The 20,419-nt window shown below is 32.2% G+C and overlaps 1 protein-coding gene across 1 annotated transcript in view; it reads right to left on the bottom strand.

Annotated features, from left to right (window-relative positions):
* LOC117178451 (SCAN domain-containing protein 3-like) overlaps window positions 1-20,419 on the bottom strand; it is a 50,415-nt gene that overhangs the window by 28,977 nt on the left and 1,019 nt on the right. The gene's annotated exons all lie outside the window — the stretch shown is intronic.

Here is a 20,419-nt window from a genome sequence, read left to right as displayed (position 1 = left end):
AATTGATTAATTTATGTTTCGAGATGGGAGACGTCCCATACGATTCGAAAAATACGATTATCGTAACAATATAAAAAATAAAGGAAAGTGAAAGCAACAAATATTTAGCTTAAGGCAAATCACACAAAAAAGTTTGAGTGTAGAAAACAAAGTTTTCTGTGCATTTGTTGACCTAGAAAAAGCTTTTGACAAGGTACATAAAAGTAAACTTTGGGGAGTCCTGAAAGAGTATAAATTCAATGTATGGCCCCTAGAAGCTATAAAAACAATATATACGGGTGGCAAAGCGAGTGTAAGGGTAAATAGGAATTTCAAAGACTGTTTCAATATTATTCAAGGAGTCAGATAAGGATGTATTAGGTCTTTTTCGTTATTTATATTATTCAGCAACAAGTGTTTGAGAATGGCTCTTTACGACGAAGAAGGTGTGAATGCAAGCACGAAGAGCATGGGCCTGAAAACTAATGCATATGAAATAAAAACTATGGTGCTCGAAGGAAAGAGTGAGAAAACACTATGCAATATTGTATTAAATAATGAGAGAATTGAACAAGTTGCTAAGTTCGTATACCTTGGTAGCTTATTTACTGGGGAAGAGGAGATAGATGAGGAGTTATATAGGCGTATAAACAAAGGTAAGAAGGTTATTGGTAGAGCATGACCCCTAGATCAGATGTAAAAATATATAAAATAAAGCTAAAATGGCAATACGTAATTCTATATTTGTACCAACTATACTATACGGTAGCAAGACATGGACCTATCAAAATGAAGAACAGAATAAGATTAATGCAATAGACATGAGATTCATGCTCATAATATGCAAGAAAATTCTGATGGACAAACTGAGTAACGAGATAATTTTTAAAGAATGTGGTACAGAAGAGACGCTAGTGAGCACATGGGAAATAAATGGGTCAAGATGGTTCGGGCAGGTTGAGAGAATGCCAAACGAACGACTAATGAAACAAGTTTATCAAGGTAAAGTTAATGGCAGCGTGCTCAGAGGCAGACCGCTGAAAGAATGGTTAGAATGTGTGAATGAGAGACTAGTTAGAAGACACATAAGAAGCCACAGAAACACCAGAGCCTACATAAAAAATGCATGTACGTAAAAGAAGCTAGGGAAGTATGCCACGACAGAAAAGTATGGAAACAAATAGTTTATAAAATGACTGTCAGTAGAGTGAATGACGCCTGAAACAAAAGAGATTGGATACCAAAGGACCCAAGTCGGGGACCTCGCATGACGGCTTTTGGAGGATCTTCACTTGGGGTGATTGCTAGAGAGATTAATCAGCAACCAGGGTTGGAGTCGTGTTGCAGAACGAACGTGTTATTTAAATAAATAACAAGGTAAGTGTGGATCAATCTAAAAATTGTAGATCTCTGCCTCACATCAGTCCCTTCCCCATCGACTGACATGAGTCACGCCTACCCCGAAAGGGAAATGATTTGATGGTGTAATAATAATAAGAATCATAATGGATTCAGAATTTCTTTGTTATATATTTAAGGTCTGCGTACGCTACTTGTCAAGAGAGCACTGTTTTTTTATTTTTTAAATTGTCTTCGGTTTGCATATTTTCCGTATTTTACATATAAGAATGTAATTATTTAAAAATCTTAGTGAACATTATTTGCCTAAAATGAGCATTAGCTTCAATACACGTAAAATTAAGTGCCCGATGAAGTTCATTTTAATTGCAAAGCTTTTTTTCTTATGCAAAAGATAGCTTGTGAGAGAGACCAACCTACTTTCAATTTTTCACCCTTTTCCTTTTCATCTTGATGCGACCATGATAATGATAAATTATTTACTGGTTTTTGAGTTATCACAAGGAATTGTGCTCAAGGTGAAAAGTGGACTGTCGGTCAAGTTGTAACCGCAGTCTTTTGTTATTATTTATTATATTATAATATAAATATGTTGTTATTTCCTTGTTCCCATCGTAAAAATAAGATTGGAGAGTTTCAATTTCAAAACGCAATCATAAAAATTGCGTGTTTTTATGTCGCCACAAAAAAAAAAAAGGGAAAAGTACGCATTATGCGCAGTGTCTAGTAACGCATCAGATAAATTACAAATGAATGTTCAGTAAACACGGTATGACATTAGAGTTCAAAAAAGGAGCTCGACATGGGCATCTCTCTGTTTTTTCATTACGCTTAAGAGAGATCGTGGTTTACAAAGATAGAAAGAGCAAGTTCAACGTAATATGAGGCTAATTCTTCACAAACATAGTTTCACCTGCTTTCACATCATTCATCATTTTATAATGAAATCGCTCGCGCGTAATTTTACTGACTCGAAATGAGATTTTGCGTTAGTGATGCAGGAGTTTAAAGACAAAAATTATGATTTTTTCTGAAAAGTATCGTGCGTGACTTTTGTGAACTGACGGCTTTCTTTTTAAAATTCGTTTCACGTTTTTGTAACTCGTCCCCGGTTCGGGCACCTACATTACCCTCACCCACGATTCGTTACAAAAACATTGCTATCGTATCAAAAAGGCTATCAGTTCACACTATTCACGTAATGCATTATTAGGAACTTGAGAATCAAAAATTAGCTTGAACCTAATTTTTTCCGAGTTAGTTACTTTCTAGGACGAGCCTATTTTTAATTAGATTTTCAAGAAATTGACAAAAAATACAACATTCACTGGTAGTGCAGCTTGGATAGCTTTACCGAAAATAGAATTTTTTATTTTGCATGACAATTTATATGATAAGACAAAAATTGTGTGGAACAAGAAAATCTGCTTCCTAAAATTTATTTTCCTATATCGTCTAGTTTGCCTAAAAAATGGAATATTTTATAATTTCAAAAAAATTTTCTATTCTCTCCTCATAAGTCTTAAATTAATGTGGCAAAGAGCAATCCATTTGGATAGTGCCGTCGAGAGTTAGCATTTTCACAGTCGACGACAAAGATGACGAAGAAGGAAACAATAACGAAAACGAGAGGTGTAACAACAATGTCACGAGTCTTATGGATATCATGTTTATTTTCGAACTTTATTCCTTTTAATTTTGCTACTTCACCAACCTTTTCTATCTTCCTTACATCTGCTTTCAATTACTTATGATTTTAATGAAGGCTCAGAAAAGAAAAAGGAAACTAGTAGATTTTTTTAACAATTTATTACTTACATCTACACTGTATTTTAGTACTAACCAATTGCTAAATTACAATAATGAACAATCATGGTCTTGAAAAGTACAGTGAGATATAAAAGTTGTCCATTTTTTTTCAGTTTTGTCCCGTTGCGGGTCAACAGCTTAACTTGATGCAGATTGTGAAATGTCGTTTGAATGAGGTGGTTTTACATCTAAAACATAAAAGAGAATTGCTCTTTGAAAGAAATTAAGTTGTTATTTTTTTCCTAATATGTGAGCGTCCGCATGAAAATGGCCAGTATATAGTCGTATGAAATCACGGAATTTTAAACCCAAGAAAAACTCCTTAGGTTGCGTCGGAGCACTTTTAAAGTTGGAACTTTTACACTTTTATAACCTTTTTAAAAACTTATATACACATTAAGGAACATAAAATGATGCTAAATTTAATCTATTGTTTGTATGTATTCATAAGTACTTCTATCATTAACATAATTAATAGAATAGGTACAACCAAAATTGTCTAAATCTGGCTCAAAAGTATAAGAAGACATTAAACTTGGTATATGTGTTACGTGGAACATACAGAAATGTAGGATCCGGGAGCGAAAAAATTCTTTGTTTTAAACATGGCGTTTAAAAAAAATAAAGATAATTAATTCTTAAAATTTTTACTTACTCGAGATATCCGGATCTGACTTTTTACCACCTGGATTGTTCTTTACGTCAGACGAACCGGCCATCTGAGAAAATGCAATAATGCACAGTAGGAAGAAGACAATAGCAATTCTTAGGGATACCATGTCGAATGTTTAATAGCTTTAAAATGTCTTCCACATCACCTTATATATAGTCAAAATTTCTCCCCCATTAGCTTATTCTCGGTGCTTCAAATCCATGACTATCGTAATATATCGTCAAAGTTGCCCAACGGGGAGGGGATCAAGAGCATATTTTTCCGTTATTGAGTTTAGAAACTCAAGTACGTACACTTAATTGTGCTTTGTAACATAATTTGCGTTGCGCATGCATACGACGACAAAGTATCAAATAAAATGAAAAATATTCATTGACCTACATGTTCGTGAATAGAAGAACAGGGATGGTAAAATTCGAAACCCAACCATTGCATCGAGTATTACACTGACCATTATTGACCCTCCAAAGAAAACCTTTCTTCTTTCCATGGGATCAGTATTAAACTTAATAACAACAAACCACACCATGCGTTTTATATTCTGTTTTACTAGAATAATCTCTAACTGATATAATCTATCCTTTTATTATATTGTCGCATATTATAATATATAATACAATCCTCCTTTTCCAATAACATTGCTTAATTTAGTATCAGAAATTCTTTTTAAAAAATATCCTCACAAACTGAGAATGAAGTTTAGAGAACCTTTCGAATAATGCCGTTGTATTAAAGAAATGAAATCGAAATGTGATTTTAATTTTCTCTTTCGGCATCTGTTACTATTGCCCGCTGTTTGCGGACTGGATTTTTTTGTACACAAAAAAATAAGAATTTTTTCATTGGTTAAAAATCAACACTCCTGATTTGTGATTAAAATTCCATATTCCATGTTTCATTTTCCATAATTGAGTGTTTTTCTTGCTCTAGTCACATCATATTTTACGGCTTACATTAATAAAGGTCAAGAATAAGAAGCAAATATTTTGGAAGTTTTCCAAAAATTATTGTAAGTTCTAGAACGTTCAAGAATATAAAATATATTTTTGTAATGTAATAGAAAGGTCCAGAAGGGTTTATTGGTCGTATAATGCTTAAGAATGTAATATTTATATTAGGTCTACGAACCGACTGCTTATACGGAATTTCATATTGTGTATTCTAAATAGGCCAGATCACTTCGAAAAATATGTCGTTTTTATAACCGACTTCCTCTAAACGCAAAAATAGAACCTATTCACTAACTTCGTCCATTTAGCCTTAATTTATTTTTGTTAAGAATAAACCAAATGAAATCTATGTGTAAAAACATATTAAATCCCGGAAGAAGTTAAGTTGCTAATGTTAAAACTATAAAATATGATGCTCACATAGTTTCAATTTCCAGATCATTAATCTATAAAAAATAACATAAGGACAAATTCGAAAAATCATTTTTAGACTTTTATGTTTATTTGATATTTATCATTCTTTTTCGCTAAATTAGAATTTTTTCGGTATTTCGGTCAAGAAATAAATAATATTTTAAACAAATTATAGGACATTAAATAGTATATATTTAAGGAAAAAAGGTTTTTAATTTTAAACAAAAGCACTTGCATTTAATAAAAAAAGAAAAATTTTCAACAAGATAGTTGAACCCCTCATCAAATCAAATTTCTACCATAGTAAAAGGATTTTCATACCATAAAGACAAATTTTCAACTAGAAAAAGTTGTGCTTTAAACCAGAAAAGATTTTCTATTGAACAGAGAAAAAAAAAGTAAATCGAATTGTTCAATTTTTTAACCAAAAAGGCAAATTCTCTAGAAGAAAGATGCATTTTTAAACCAAAAATATCTTTTTTCAACCAAAACGTTATTATTTACCCAAATGGCTGAATTTTAAGCTATAAAATAAGTATGAAAATAGTATAAAAATTGGATTATATGTTATATTGTATCAGGAACCTTCCTTAGAAAGAATGGATCAATGTCTGACTTGCTTAAAGAAACTATTTTTAAATGAAGGACCAGAAATGCTGAAAATTTTAAACAGTTTTTAGTAAGATGAGCGATATGTCATATCATTTCCATTAGAAATAAATTTCTACGTGAAAGGCGAATTTATTTGAAATAAATTAAGAGTCACAAAATATTATTAACATTTCATATTTATTACAATTAACAAGGAACATTATAAGAAATTATAACATTAAACATGGTTTAGCTAAAAGAAATTGTTATATCCGCTATTATTCTTGAGCATTATGAGCAAAAATAATAAAAACAATAAACAATATTACCAAGGAGATTTGGACAACAAGGCCAAAATAAAGCTGACATTAACATTTTCACAGTTTACAAATGTCTAAAGATGGTTGAGATGTAGCTTACATGAAAATAGTTAGAAGGTCAGATATTTGGAAAACAATTGATTTTTGTAAAAGGTATTCAACAGAATTATAAAATATTTAATAAAATCGTCTGGAAAATTTTGAATTGTAAATTTCAATTTGAACTTCTTTAACTGAATAGAACAATTTTTGAACACTCATTTGTATTTTCATTTCTATATACAAATTGTTTCAAAAAACCATTCAAATGATTTAAAAAGTTGCCTCATTATTTTCTAACGTTTAAAGTATTGATAATTCGGCGGAGAGAACATTTAATCAGCAACAATATATTTTTCTGGTATCTTTGTTTAAACAATATGCTTACGTTGATAATATTTCGAGTTTTTTATATGAAATAAATTTTTGAACTACTCATAAAGTGAAATATATCTCTTCTAATACTGTAAACTTAGCTTTAAATAAGAGATTTTTTAAATTAAATGTTATCTCTTCCAAGGCTCTTATTATCGACCCTATGAATAACTTTAATATATGGATTTTTTTACAATGACTTTTTTATATTATGCAAAAATCTAGATAGTACAAACGAATCATTTATTTATTTCCTTAAGTTGGGGTTTCGACAAACTTTAAAGAATTTCCATGGGTTTTCAGCGATTTCGTGAAGTTTTGTAAAAATTTCAGGAGAATTTGAAGATTTCCAAATTTATCAGGAGGTTTAAAGGGACTTTTTTAAGTTTAAGAAATTTCAAAACTTTATAAGGGTTTAGTAAAACATATTCTGTGGGACATTCGCAGACTTTTATGCTTTTTAAAGCATTTCATGGGTTTTCTAAATATTTTGATAAATTTTAAAAGATTTTACCAGTTTGCAGCATTCGTTTTGATCATAGTTTTCATCATTTCGTAAAAAATTAAATTAGTTTGTTGAAGATTGAACGAGTTTACTAAAAAGTCATCTCTTTAGTGGAAAGTGTACTTTTCTGTTAAAAATTCATAATTACGGGTTGAAAATGGAACTATTTTTATAGGAAACTCAACCATTTGATTTAAAATGTACTTTTTTTGTTAAAAATTTATATTTTTGGTTTGAAAATTCAACAGTTTTGTTGAAAATTCGTCTTTTTCGTATATATTTTACACTTGAGACAAAAATGAAGGTAATGTGTTTCGCAAAAAAAATATATTTATTAATGGGGGTGTAGCTACTACTGAATACTTTTTATTTTGTGCCTATGATAATCTATACTCTCCATAACGAAGACAATTGGGAAAATAGTTTTAAAACGAAGGGATTAAAATAGAGTCCTTTGAACATAAATAAAAAAAATTGCGCAGCAGTAAACTCCCTCCCCCCCACCCTAAATTATGTATAAAATTGCAAAATAAGTCTAAAATCTAGCAAAAAAATCCGATGAAAATACGTGTGTACACACAATAAAATCATTAAAAAGCGTATATATTTTAAAGACAAAAATAATGCGTACATGCCAGATCTACAATGTTTTGAGTTCTAGACAGTATATAAAAGATTTATTCTTTAAACTTTGAACAATAATGATATTCATCAAAAAAGTGTATAAACCATAATGATTTCTTACACCAAAAACATCGGATTAAAGCGATATTCATACAATCTAATTTGTCAGCATGTGTTTTCCAAGAATCGCTGAAGTTTGATTGAAATAAATTGGATTTTTGCACACAAAACTATACAATCAACACTTGAGACCCCTATCTTTGAGGGACTTTTTATCTCCTTAAAGTCTTTTTCCGTAGATAAAAAAAAAGTATCGCTCAGTATTTCGATTACTGCAACATGTATTAGGGAGAATCAAATCTCCAAGGGACAAATGGAGTACCTTACTTGTGAGTAATCCTTTCTATTTATTTTATTTTTATCATTTTGTATGTTCTCTGAATAATTTATCATGTCCTGCACATATCTTTTCAATAAAATCCAAAGGATAATGGTTAGGAAAAATACCTTTTTTTACATATTTTGATATTTTTCTCATAGAATGCCGGATTTGATAACCTAAGGATTCTATAAATCAAAATGTTACAACTCCTTCATCTGTTTTAATTAGTCATACCAAGAAAATTCAATTTTCCTTCAAGTTCAATTTCAGCAGTAAATTTTAATCTTGGGTGGATGCTATTACAGGTATTAAGAAGAATCTCAACATTATTTCTATGTACAATAAGTGCTGAGTTATCGACATTTCTTGCATAAAAATCAATTGTTAATGAATTTGAAATATACCGAATGAAAAACATATTTTATGGCATCAGGAAATTCTTTATAGGAATTTTGCTATCAGTTTTAATCAAATTCCAACGTTTTTTTATGACAATTCCAACTTTTTCGTAAGGAATATTAAAAAACACAGCTATTACATCAAAAGAAACAAAAATGTGATCCATAGGCATTATTTTCTAAATAATAAAAGATTGGTACTGGTTTTATTAATATCACAAATTTCAGGTTGATGACCTAAAAATTTATTAGTTCCGATTCTATCTAAAATTTAAAAATTCACCTTAACCAGCATATTGGTGAGACTATTTTAAATCAATTGCAAACTATCTCCATCATTAAAGATATGTAAATTTTGTTAAATATAAAAATCTCTATGAATTGCTACTGTAACACGCACTTTATCTGATTGAAAAATCATTAATTCTGGATGAGTTTTCAAGAAAACTTTTGTTTCAATTAAACCCTCATTTGATTCTGTTTCTAACCAACAACAATTGTTTTGATTATCACTGTTTGAAAGATCATTAGGTAAACCCATGAATGGTGATTTACATGCATTAACATTATTATTATAATAAAATAGATTTGTATTGTATCTTAAATACAAATTTTTTTAAATCTTTACGATTACTTAAACTACGCCTCTTAAGCTAAGAAGCAAGGAACATTTATATTTACTCGTCTGAGATAAATTTGACCTTCAAATAAGATCTTAGATTAATCAGAGATATCGTCTAACAAATTTATCATCACCTAACGTTGTTCTTTCGAGTTGGATCGTGGGCAAATTTTAATTCTTGCAAAAAATTTCTTTGTTTCAGACATAAATTATAATTCCTTTTCGAAAATTCAGCTTGCTAACTCAAAATCATAATTTTTGTAGACAATTCCTTTGACAGAACGTAATTAACAGAATAGAAGAAAAATTAGGCCCACCTTTATTTTTCAAACTTTTCTAGAAATTCTTTGAAATCTTTTGAAATATCTGATTCTGCATTGCATCACTTACTGGAGCAGTTTAGCCAAATATTTTATCTACTCTGATTCAGATTGTATACAGAAATAAGCCTTGACAAAACTAGGGTTCGGTTATATAAAAACCTTAATGGATAGATGGAAAAATTCTACTATACATTGTACTATTGTAAACCGTTACACAAGACTCATCTTTAATGAAATATTAACGCTTCTCCACGCAGATCAAACGTGAAGAAAGACCACGAGTAGCATATACATTGTTAGATGGCAAAGAAAAACATTTTCTATTCTCGCACGACGTAATTCTATTCAGCGAGAATCGTGATAATTACAAAATATATTTGATGAAAAGATTTCAAGTTCATCCTAAAAAGCTGGACTACCCACGATCTGATTAAATCACGGAAACAGACATAGCTTCTTTATAAAAAAAAACTTATTTTAGAAATTCTTGCAACATTTTGAATATTTTACAATTTATTTCTTCCAATCATTCACCGAAAATTAAAACATTGTAGTTTATGAAACATTGAAAGGTTAAAGGGGCGGCTAAAGGAGGGAAAGGGAGATCTAATATAACGACAATCACATGGGTGTGGGGAGCAGCTATTCTTGTAGTCGGTCATCTGATGTTTGGATTTTGAAATCATTTTCAAAAAATATAAAAAGCAACACAAGTTCCAACCAAATAATCTTCTTATATAACGAATGGCATAAAATGGAAAAATATTCTTCTAAAAATCAATAGATCCGGCTTATTTAAAGGCAAATATATACAAATTATTTAAAAAATCTCACATCGAAAAGAAAATTAGTCAAGTACAGAATAGGTTTACTTAAAGCGGGTTTAAGATTCTGTTTGATAATTTATTGTTTTTGATGTCATTATTTATTTATTTACTTCAAAGAAAAATGTAAGATGTAAAAGTTGTGGAGACAGTCCTTTAAAATCGCTTAAAATATGCTAAAACTTTTTAGAATCCCTTTAAATCTTGTGAAATCCATAAAAACCTCTGGAAATCTCGGTAAATGTCGTATCAACTTTGCTTTTCTTTGAAATGCTTTCTAGTACTACAAAGTGCCTTAAAATGCCTTAAAATCCCTTAAAATCCTTTGAAATTACTGAAAATCTTCCTAATCATTTGAATGTTTTAAACTCTTTTGAAATCTGTTATATTAGCTGAACGCTTCCTTGATATCTAAAGGCGTGTTAAGCCAAGGGGTTCCCGTTTCGGAACGGTCTCGATTGGAACGAACCCAAATGTTAAGAATAAATTACGGAATAGAATGATCTGATATTATTTAAAAGCCATTGAAAATGAAGCACATATTTTCGATTTATCCCGAGACCACAAATAAATCAAAGAAGGCAGTTTTTTTACGAGGATGGCAATCAGCTTCTAATTGCTTGAATTTGGCTGTTATTCAGTATTCATATTTTTGTACACATTTTCAACTGATATAAACGGTGACTCATTTTAATATATAATCCCAAATCTATTCTAAAATACTTTATTTACGAAGAAATGTTTCGGAAAATGGTTGACCAGGACCGAGGGGGACATATGACTGTACCATCAATTTTGGCCTTGAGGTCAATTTTGAAGGTTAAATGGAGGTAAGACCCTTTTCTTAAATAACAACCTCGATTTTTGATTTCGAGTTTGAAAAGAGCGGGAAATTTCACGTCAAAAATGACCTATGGGAAAATGGTTTTTGTGACCTTGAAAAGGTAAGAAATTAAGGTCAAATATCTGACAAACGATCAGATGTCCTTTTTCTGGATTTTCTTGGGTTTTTGGTGTAAACAAACGTTCAAGATGCTTCACAAAAGTCGATGAAATGTCAAAGTGTACATCACCTTGACCATCATGAACTTCAGGTCAATTTTTAAGGTCACTTGAAGGACAAGACGATTTTTCTTAGATTGAACTCTGTGCCTGGATAAATTTTTTTGGGGTGCTTCCTTGTCTTGAGTTTCCCTTGCCTCTCACGTTTTGGGTGGTTGGTTAACGTGAGTCCCCTTGCCTCTCACCATTGCTACCAGTGTTAAAATCAGCCATGTAGTAACTGTTCGAAGTGCTCTTCATTGGCTTGAAGACACAAATGTACACGTCTTTCAAAACCGTCCACAATTTTCAGCTGCCCTCTGCATCCACATTAATTCATTAGGACGGTCAAGTGAAGCGTGGAGTGCAGATGGCGCTGGGAGTCTTTCCAGCCTATATTTACATAGCAAGAATAGGAAAGGTTATAGTGCAAAATGAATTTGATCGATGATTTTCACAACGACAATCGGTTTTCTGTGTTACAAATCAAAGTGTAAGAACTAATAAAGATAATTATTATTAAATTTGGCAATAAAATAAGGAAAATGAGTGGAACGCGGCGTATTGCCCCTGGATGTAAGTTAGGTTATGACAGCTCCCTACCGATAGAAATCTCAGAGTATATGCTAAAGATTCTCGAGGCTCTAAAAAGCTCTGAGGAATTCTCCGCAGGCACTGAGGTAGATATATCTGACGGCCCAGGCAGCTCGTTTAAATGGTCTGAAGGCTTTAAAATGTCCTTTCCGAAATTGAAATGAAAAGACGATCCTAAATAACAAGCAGAAAGGCTATCTCAATAGAGTAGCCGACACTCAAGGGTCCTTTGTGAAGCTTTCAGTTTAAAATTTAGAAAAACTTTTTTCTTCATTTCAAAGTTAACAGCCTAAAATATAATAATTCGGAATTTACAGGATTCGATGATTTCAGATGTTACTTTTTTTAATGTTTAAAATTGGAACTAATACAACGTTTCTCGTAAATGGAGTGAGATACGCCACAAAAAGACAACATTCTTTAATTCAACTCCAAAATTGTATATTAGTATATCAGTTATAATTTTAAATAAGTATAATGAGAAAATTCATCAATTAAAAAAAGTGTTAATAATTTAAAGAAAAATTTAAAAAGACAAAGTCGGGTTAGTTACGACCAACTGCTGCAAATAATTCTGCCTGCCCGGTACGTGACGAATACAAAGGATCATTATATGACCATCGCATCACTCTTAAAATGAACTCTGAAATAACCTTGAAAAGGAACCAAATCTCTCTGACTATCTATTAGACTAAATCATTCAAATCGAACCTGTAGAAAGTCTTAAACCGGCAAGGCTATTTCACCTGAGACTACTCTGAGATTTCTATCGGTAGGGCTGCTGCAAAAACTTTTATTTCATTTATGTGCCAAAAGGTGCAGAAAATCTTAAAGCCTGGCAAAAAGCCATCCTAAGGGAAGAATTTGTAGTAAAAACCAGGTATGGCGTCTGCGAAATAAAATTTTTTAAAGAAGATATTTTGTGGGAGCGGGAAACGTATGCAGAGGATGGAGTCACTGTTCTGGAATTGGCTAGTATTAATATAAAAAAATATTTATATTAAAAATGATTGTTGTTCAATTGTAAGATGGTAATAATTAAGAGATTCTTTTGTAGAAACATGTGAAACATGTAGAACAATGTGTTTTAATAAAAAATGTCAAACGTTTCCTCTTTAATTGTGATGATATCTTCATTTGAAAACATTGTATAAATATTAAAATGAAATAAGAACTAGGTATTTTAATAAAAATGTGGAACACTTGATCTTAAAATAAACCATAACTCTATTTAAACAAATTTTTTTTGAAGAACTATAAACAATTCTATCAGAACTATGCATTTTAGTAAAAAATATTGCACATTTTATCTAAAACTGGAACAATACCTTTATTTAAAAAATTTGTTTCGAGGAAATATTTAAAAATAAATAAAATATATACCTACCTCCTTGATTTTTTATTTAAATTAAACTATCATTTAAATTAATTAATGATTTGATAATTTTAATTAATAAATCATTTGATTTTGTGGCTTTCGGTCTTTACACTAAAAACTTTTCAAACATGTCTTTTGTACCGAAAAAATATAAGAAGCCAAGGCAGAGGAAAGGTACCCTTCCTTTTCAATTTCCTGGATGTCCAAAATATATTTCTCAGACCATCCTTCCTACACGCAAATCACCATTGAAAAGAAAATTAGCTTCATATGTCAAAAGTTAAACTTAAAAAAAATGATAGAAGTTGAGAAAGATTTAGGTTCCGTCTATCCTCTAGAACCTATTCATAATCCAGAAATTCAATACTTTGTCTTCAATACTCCTGACACTTCATCTTGTTATGATTACACACTTAAAAAGATTTTAGGAAACGAAAGTTCAATTTTGTTTCCAATTTCTTGTTCTATACAGAATGTTTTTCTAGGATATCAAAATCTAGAATTCAGTTAACAGATTGGGATAAGAATTCAGGGCGATATATTCAGAAACATCTGCAGAAAATCAGTAATTTTTACACAGAATCTCATAGTACAGATTAATATTTCTGCAAGACTGATAGATTTAGAAAAATTGGTATAAAAAGAAAAATTGTTGACAGTGAAAACGTGGATAATATCTTAAACTTAAAAGATGAACACGATGTCTGTAAAGGATGCCAATTTCCTGATGAATGGGGCCCTATACATTCTTCTGTGATAGATCCTGATAATAAAGGCAAATACCGCCACAATATGTGCTCTATGCTCTCGTCTGAAAATAATTTAAAGGATGACTGTTGTGACTACTGCTCTAGAGGAAGCAATTTTTCGGAAAAAAGTATACCATCAAACGAGCAGCTTGTAATAAATAAAATCTTGGAAGCCTCTCAGCATAAAAATCTAAGACAAAGACGTTATTCTCGATAGTGGACTATGCTATACCTACTCTTGAATACAAATCACCAACAACGTACAATTTATTACGAGATACTCATATTCTTCTCTTACCCTGCGAGTGCATAATTCGAAGGTATTTTTTATTCATTATTTCATTTTTGTAACTTGGTCGTTTTAAACACAAATATTGTGTTTTGAATTATATTTTTTCAGGTATTTCTCTATGATAAAAACTCCTTGTAGATTTGATCCTGATTATTTTGAATCACTTAAGATGTGTTTTGAGTCTACACCTGAGATTGAAAGACACGGATTTCTTCTCGCTGGTTAGATAGGAACTCGTCAGGTATTAATGTTGGACGTGAAAACGATGTCGTACAAGGGACTTCAAGATTTCGAAGGTGGCAAAACAGAAACTCCTCACATAAGTCAATAAGCGGATCATAGGCTCGTTTTTATATGTCAGGCTTTATCAAATAACAGTTTTGTGCCAGTATCTGTATTTGCTTCAAAAGGGCCAACTGATAAAATTAAACCATCACTGCTCATATCAGATGCAATTATTAGGCTTGAAATTGCAGGTAAAATCTCTTTTAAACGTCCTAAATTTATTATGAAATACACAAAGCTATCACTTCACCGATTAAAGGTACTGTTACGCTTCTAATTTATTATTTAAGTATGTATAAGTGCAAGGGTACATGGTGTTGTTGCTGATGGTGCTAGTCCAAATCGAAAATTTTTGACAGAAGTTAGTTGCAATGGAAAGCTCGATAACTTCAAGAACTGGTTTTTTCACTTAACTCTAAATGACTGAAAAATTTTCGTATTATCCGATACTAGCCACCACAATAAAACAGTTCGAAATAGACTGTTTATTAATGGAACACTCAAGTTTTGAAATATTTATTTTATCAAACAAAAGCAACTTTCACTTTTATGAATTTAAAGTGAAGGTCAGTCCGAGAATGACTCCAGATTAATTAAATCCTCATTCGCTTTCAAAGATGAGAATGAATTTACCTCTGCAGGTCATTTTATTTAATTATGTATTTTATAGAATTTTGATCAAATAAATAACACTTCAATTATTTAATTTTAGATTTTAGGCAAGTCTATGGCCAAAGGTCTAAGAGAATACTGTAAGTACTTCGATGACTTAAAAGATTCAGAGGAGAGAGCCTTATTTTGCGAACGAATCGACATATTGTTTGATGCCTTAAATCGGTTCGAAATAGGATTGAAACTAAATTCTAAAGATTGGAAGGTTCGTATTTTGTTTTCATTACATAAACTTTAATTCACGAATATTTGCTTACTTCATTGTTAACTTTGTTTCATTATGGATCATATTAGATAGCATTGAGTGACTTGATTCTTGGGAGAAAAGAGTTTGAAGTGGATTTTTGTCAGCAGATGACTTTTTGACTGATCAGACAGCCCAAGGCTTGAGAATGGCTTTTCATTCAGTTTTGCACATGACTGCAGATTTGATTAAACGCTACAATTTTGAATCCGTTTTGACGGAGAAAATATGCCAGGGTCCTTCAGAGGTATTTAATATCATTAACATTTCATTAACTAAATATTCCATTTAAATAATTTAAAAATTACCATCCTCAACTCAGACCCAGTTCAGAGTCTACCGTTTCAAAGCAATTAATCCAACTATTTAAACATTTCCTCTATGTCACAACGCTCTCCTTTCAAACAAAAATCCTTCCAAATGTGAAGTTGCTCTATTTTCATATACTCATACTGATAATAGTCTTGTTTATCGAAACATTAGAATCTTTACTTTAGTTAGAAGTTTGGAATCGCTTTTTAAACAGTATGGCCGCTTGAATAATTGTGTCGATTTTATAATTAACGGCCTTATTTCAAATTAAGAAGTTTAATATCAATGTGCTGATCACAGCCGTGACGTTCTTGTTTACGTCAAAGGAACTATTCATCGCTTAGAATAAGACAGTTCGCTAAAGAAAGCAAAATCAAAGCAAAAAGGCTAAAAGGCGCTCGATAATGCATTAACCTCGCGCTATGCATTCGATCTTTCTCAAAATTGTATATCATTCCCATAAATTCATATTATTATAATTTATAACTTGCATTGCTATTAAAACAAACGAAGTTTTATTGTCCTGTTTAGAAAAAATGCGCATTCTTTTAAAAAAATTTTGTTATGAAACTTCTTAGTGCAACTTTTGTCGCTTTTCTATAGACTGAATTTGATCATATATATATATAATTAAAGTTTTCCATGAGAACAACCGCAGGATTTCGTCGGGAGCGGATGCTAATCTAAAAAACTGCACCTGATCCCAGCGAAATCGCGGTAAAATTTCAGCCACAACCACGTCTCACGACTGTGATATAGGAATTTACAGTCAGTAACGGAATCAATATGACGATCCGGCCAAAGTTTCGTGCATCCTAAGGACACGAAGCGGCCAAAGACGACCGCCTTCTGCATTTTTACCGCAAGTGTTTTAGCATATTGTTCACAGGCAGGGATGCTTTCCAGGTTACTAACCCGTGACAGCTTGGCACCTCCAAGAGAGCCGATGATGAGGACGATCAGTTTGACAGAATATTCCGGGTACAATCGTTGCAACTCCCTTATAAGGTCTCGATACCTCTCTTTCTTTTCATTCTCCTTGGCTATGATGTTTATGTCAGCTGGTGCCGAAAATTCGATAACGAACATGGTTCACTTCTCGAAGTCAAAAAGAACCATGTCAGGCCTCGAGTGTGCATCGGAAACAATTGACGAGAATATACAGTTCGGGTATATGCGGCACTTTTTATTATCGACAATTGACTCAATTTCCCTACGAGCATTTAGAGGAGTGATATTAAGGTTGATGCCGTAAGAGTGACAGAGATGGTAATAAAGCACTCTTAGTGCCGCATTGTGCCTCTGGATGTAGGTTGATCCCGTATGAGTTGGACAACTCGATGGTATGTGTACCAAATGCTCAGGGTGTGCATGACACGCCCTGCAGCTATCATCAGGAGTTTCTTGGGTCAAAATAGATAATATTTGATGAATTTTGCTTACCCCTGATACTAAAGTTAAGTGCGAGTGTTTCAGCAGCCTCCTCCGCTGCTTTGTACAGAAACGCTCCTTTGCCCGCTTCTTCGTGCTTCCTGACCATTTTAAGAAAAGGGTCTCTTTCATTTGCGACTCTATGTGCTGTACCCAGAATAATCCTGTTGTGAAGACATTCGAAATTCCATATTCCGCGACCACCTTGATGGCGTGAGATGTACAGTCACGGAACAGAAGACTTTAGACGCATGCTTTTTTTCATGTGCATAACCTTTCGTGTCCTGATATCAAGGGATCTGAGCTTGTTCTTTGTCCATGGTACCACTATAGTTTGAAAACTTAAATTTCTTATTAAAAAATCATTTATTTTGTTGATTATTCATCGTTTGGCAGGAAACTAATTTCCTTGGATAGAAATTCATCTTTATACATTAATTTTTTTATGTTTAACTATTTTGTTGAAGCTTCATTATGATTTAGAAAATCTAACTATTTCATTTGTGGTTGAGAACATCAATTTAATAGAAAATTAAATTATTTGATTGAAAATTAGCTCTTTTGTAAAAATGTCGTTTTTCAACTTTCCAAATTCAACTATTTTCTTGAAACTTCGGCTTTCTCGGAATAAAATTGAGATGACGAATGAAACAACTCGATAAACGCTCGAAACCGCGTAGAAGTATTGTCCAGCCGGGAAAATGTATCGATCGCCGCTGCTGTCTAGCTGCTTAGAATCAAAAGTCGATAAACGGAGCACTGCAGCGGCAGCGTGTATTGACTTCAACTCGCTGCTATTTCCATAATTTTTGACCAACTTTCTTTAAATTTTCAAAAAAACTTTTTCAAAGTCTTGTAATGATTTACAAACCAAGATTATGTTTTTAAAAACATAGATATCTTTTATAAGATATCACGATCATAATTGTTATACAATTTTCAATTTTTACCTGTTATAAGGGTCGGTTCCTTGACGTCTATGTTTTTAATATCGTTGTTACAAGATATGGCTAACACTAATTTTTTCCGTGGTATTATAATATATCCGTTGTTCATAGCTAAAAAAGTTACATGGTGTAATAGATACGGAGAGGTGTTACATTTATTTTCCGTACATCTTTTGAAGATACTGGCTTTATAAGTGTCACTTTTAATTAGTTTAATGTGTGGTTGTGCTCGTTTACATATTTTGTATTTTAATATTTGCTTACATTTTTCGATTAAATGTATGTCTGTAGGAACGTATGAGTGTCTGTATTTTATTACATAGTTGAAGTCAGGAACTATAGATAGTTGAACTTCTTGGACTCCTACTGGGATAGGTTTGATATGTTTAAGCGTTCTTTCTCCTTTTTCAAGTACTGCGATTTGAATTACGTAAGTTAGTGATCCTTTAATAATAGCAACGGATGTTTCAATTATGTCGAGGAGATGTTGATAGTGGTCCTCATGATTATCAAAGTGGTAGCGGGTACGATGCTTTTCCTCGAATTCCTGTATTGTTTTCTTTAGCATGGTCGGGATAAAGAATTGGGGGTGCACAATACTGTATGGATACTATATGGATAATATAATACTGTATGGATATGGACAATGTCCATATCTTCGGTTGTCTCATCTATCATTATGGCTATCATTAAGAGTTGAGAGTTTACGTAGCTATCTTTTATTGCTAAATCTAGTCCCGTACTAATCTTTCGAGAAAGTTCTCTGTCTTTGTTTTCCTGACCTAAGTTAAATTCGTGATTCCTTGAAGGTGAATCCAACACTAATTTTAATATTTTAGTGCGATTCGACAAGATGGAGGCTATGTTTTTTTTTCGTTATACATATTGTCGAATTCGGAATTTATCTGGTTTAGGTCTGATTCGCTTAAGGTGCCAAATAAGGTTTTTAAAATGTCGCCTATAAAGTTAACTAGGTCTCTTTTTACTCGTTGTTTCCCTAGGAGTTTATGTAAGATGTTATTTTTCGCTTTCTACCGATTGGGTTTACCCTTGACTAATTGAATTTCGAATTGGAACGTGCGGTTTCGATTACAACCTTTTTTAGCGAGTTCAAGAGTGTTACCAATAGCGTCGATTCTGTCCTTTGTTGATGTTAGATTGATGCCGATGATTAATCGCCAGGTTTCATGGAATAGATGTACCTTTGAGATACCTTCGACATATATGTTTCCTTTTATTTGCTCCAATTAGTATTCGGCTACTGCCATGGATATGAGGAATATTAGGATCCACAGGATTATCATCTGTAAAATAAGGCATAGTGTTATCAATGTGGACTGTGGTCACTTTATTTTTGGTTAGAAGTTTAAGGTTGTTGTTGTACAAAATGTTTATAATTTCATGAGGACCTTTCCAAACTTGATCTAATTTGTTCGACTTGGCATTGTCCTTAACTTTTATTTTGTCTCCGAATTTATAAACAGGGTGATGTTTAACAATTTTTGAATCTAGGTACTGTTTCCTTTTCTCGTTTTCTAATTGAATTCGTTCCCTGGTTTTCGTTAGGTTTGCTTCGTGCTTCCTTTTCCATTTTTAGATTAGGTCTTAGTAAGTTATCCTTGGATTTTGTTGGATTGCAGATGGAATGTTGGGTTCTCAACCGAACTCGAGCCCGTAGGCCGAGAATCCTGTCGTTTGATTTTTTGTGGTGTTTATTACAAAATTTACAAAGGACCCCCCCAGCAAATGTACATGAAATGGCTTTCGGTCGATTTTGATTAAACTTCGTAAAATTGTAGTTCTCAATGTCTCGATCAAAAGTTTTATAGTGTACAAAGTGCGAAAATGGACAGTTTTCGAGTTATAGAGTAAACATCCAACCCTTTCAAGAAACTTTACCAAATATCTCGAAAACTGCAGCTCCGCGAAAAAAATGTTCCCTATGAAAATTATTGGGCTGTAACGAAGAAATGCAAAGAATGTCTGGCCTTAAGACACAGGTCATTTTTGAAGGTCATTCAATTTGAACTTGTCATTAATTACTAACATTCAGCCAATAAAGACAAGATATGAAGAGGAAATCAATATCCAACCCATGAAGGCAAGAAATGAGAATGACTTAGTAAGTAGCCAGCCAATAAAGGAAAGTTGGACTAAATTGCACTCATGATTTGCCTTTATTGGCCGAATATTCCCTAAATCAAGCTCATTTCATGCCTTCATTGGCTAGATATTGACAACATCTTGGACAAATCTTGCCTTCATTGGTTAGATAATGACAAAATCT

Source organism: Belonocnema kinseyi, chromosome 1, assembly GCF_010883055.1.
Source record: "Belonocnema kinseyi isolate 2016_QV_RU_SX_M_011 chromosome 1, B_treatae_v1, whole genome shotgun sequence".
NCBI lineage: Eukaryota > Metazoa > Arthropoda > Insecta > Hymenoptera > Cynipidae > Belonocnema > Belonocnema kinseyi.
This window is presented reverse-complemented; position numbering and strand designations above follow the sequence as displayed.